Source organism: Echinops telfairi, unplaced genomic scaffold, assembly GCF_000313985.2.
Source record: "Echinops telfairi isolate 266 unplaced genomic scaffold, ASM31398v2 ScPeMD7_5;HRSCAF=22, whole genome shotgun sequence".
Classification (NCBI taxonomy): Eukaryota; Metazoa; Chordata; class Mammalia; order Afrosoricida; family Tenrecidae; genus Echinops; species Echinops telfairi.
The window spans coordinates 32,625,376-32,627,771 of NW_022103901.1; the positions used below are offsets into that span (position 1 = coordinate 32,625,376).

The window sequence follows — 2,396 nt, forward strand, 5'->3', positions numbered from 1 at the left end:
AGTGTAAATTAGAGGGAGTGCAGAGTGGGGACCCAAATTCCATCTGTAGGCAACTGGACATCTTCTTACAGAAGTGTCATGGGGAGGAGACGAGCCAGTCAGTGTGCAGTGTAGCAACGATGAAACATACAAGTTTCCTCTAGTTCCTAAATACTTCCTCCCTACCCACTATAATGATCCCAATTCTACCTTACAAATCTGGCTAGACCAGAGGATGTTCACTGGTACAGATAGGAACTGGAAACACTGGGAATCCAGGATGGATGATCCCTTCAGGACCAGTATTGAGTGGCAATACTGGGAGGCTTCTGAGCTAGATGGCTGCTTGTTTACCTTCAAGCCTTTAAGACCCAGACGCTGTATCTTTTGATAGCCGGGCACCGCTCTCCACCGGGAGGGTGGAGGGAGGGTGGGGTGGAAAGAGGGAATGGATTATAAGGATCTACATATAACCTCCTCCCTGGGGGATGGAGAACAGAAAAGTGGGTGAAGGGAGACATCGGACAGTGTAAGACATGACAAAATAATAATTTATAGATTATCAAGGGTTCATAAGGGGGAGGGGAGGGAGGAGGGAATATGAGGAGCTGATGCCAGGAGCTTACGTGGAGAGCAAATATTTTGAGAATGATGAGGGTAACAAATGTGTTTTATACAATTGATGTATGTATGGATTGTGATAAGAGTTGTATGAGCCCTCAATAAAATGATTAAAAAAAGATTAACGGCATAGAAACCCCTATGGGCGTTCTTTTCTGTCACATGGGGTCTCTACATGTCCAAATCAATTCGGTGTTGCCTAGCAACAGTAGAGAAAATTATAACCAAAGGCCAAGGAAGTGGAGACAAAAAATACCTTTATTTTCATTAGAAATAATATTTATAAAATATACAGTGGTTTAACCCTGTCTTTGTCCATTTTGGCGGTCGCTAGGTTATAAAGAAGTGGTGACAGTAACAGCAGTACATAACAGTAGGTGCTAAGAAGTCAATTATTGGCTTAGGAAAGATACAACCTTCTACATGTGCTTTCCATGAGGAAAAACTATTTCTTGGCCCTCAGTGTGAGAGCCATGCTCTGACCTGGCCCAGAAACACTTCTCAGACCACTAGCCACCCATTTTCTATGCTGGAAACAGGCACACCTTGGTTTCTTATTAGAACTTATGGATCCTGTAACTTCTCCTTCAAAGCAAAGTCTATAGTGAGAGTTCTGGAGTCATGGGCAGAGCTATGTTATTCTTGATGCGATTCCAGAACATAATTCGTATGATCCAGTTGTCAAATGGCTCATAGATTTCCCTAAAAACTCAAGGGCGCTGTAGAAAGTACAAATTAGTCTCAAGAATTGGCCTTTCGGATGTTCTACAGACTTATACTTCTCTTCTTTCCTATGATGTGAATGTCTCTTGTGTGTGAACTTCTTGGTGGTGGGAGAGGGCAGTTAATATGAGAGCACTTAATATGAAGACAGCCTGAGCCTGGTGTGAGTTCTCTGGTGGGCACTAAGGTGGGGGCTATTGCTGAAGCTTTTCCCACACTCCACACATTTGTGTGGGTTGCCCCTAGTGTGACTTCACCAGTGAGCACTGAACTGCGATTGTTGTAGACCCTCTTTTCACACACAGTACACTCAGAAGGCTTTCCCCCAGGGATGGGTCATCTGGTGGACTAGGAGGCTAGACCCCTAGTTGAAGCTTTTCCCACACACCCACACTGGTCAGGTCTCTCCCCTGGGTGACTTCTCAGGTGGGCGGTGAGGTTGGAGCGTTCACTAAAGCCTTTTCAGCATTCAATGCACGTGTGAGGCTTCTCTTCGCTGTGGATTCTCTGGTGGTGAACTAGACAAGAACCTCAGCTAAAGCCTTTTCCATGTCCACGACGTTCGGAGGCGATGTTCAGTCTGGGGGTGCTGGCGTACGGGAGAAAGAAGAGCTCTGAGAGCAGCTTTGTCCACACATGAGATGCTTACAGGTTTCTGGCCCAATACAAAGTCTCCGGTGACTCATCTTCTCCTGGGATGGGGGCTTCTCATCACTCTCGCTCTTCCAGGCTTTGCTGCTGTTGTTCAGTTCTGTAAGCCTTCATGTCCACTTCTGAGTTATCCCATTCTGCTCTTTTCAATCTCGTTCTTCATCTCAAGGCCTGAAAAATATAGAAACACATTGACTGCTCTATAGAAAGGGAAACAAGAAAATGAGAAAAGTTAAAACTAATGTAAAGAAAAAAATACAACCGATTGTAGGACACAAAACGACAACAATAATATATAATTGATGAAGGATTCATGAGGGTGGGAGGGAGGGGAAAGGAGGGGGGGAAAGAGGAGCTGATCCCAAGGGCTCAAGTAGAAAGAAATTGTTTGGGAAATGTTGATGGCAATATATGTACAAGTG

At 44.8% G+C, this 2,396-nt stretch overlaps 1 long non-coding RNA gene across 2 annotated transcripts in view; it reads right to left on the bottom strand.

The window, feature by feature from the left end:
• Positions 1-840: 840 nt before the first annotated feature.
• Positions 841-2,396, bottom strand: part of LOC123520942 — a 14,892-nt gene continuing 13,336 nt past the window's right edge. For both annotated transcript variants that reach the window (XR_006679452.1, XR_006679451.1), the window contains exon 3: positions 841-2,145. This is a non-coding gene — a long non-coding RNA (uncharacterized LOC123520942). The remainder of the gene's footprint in view (positions 2,146-2,396) is intronic.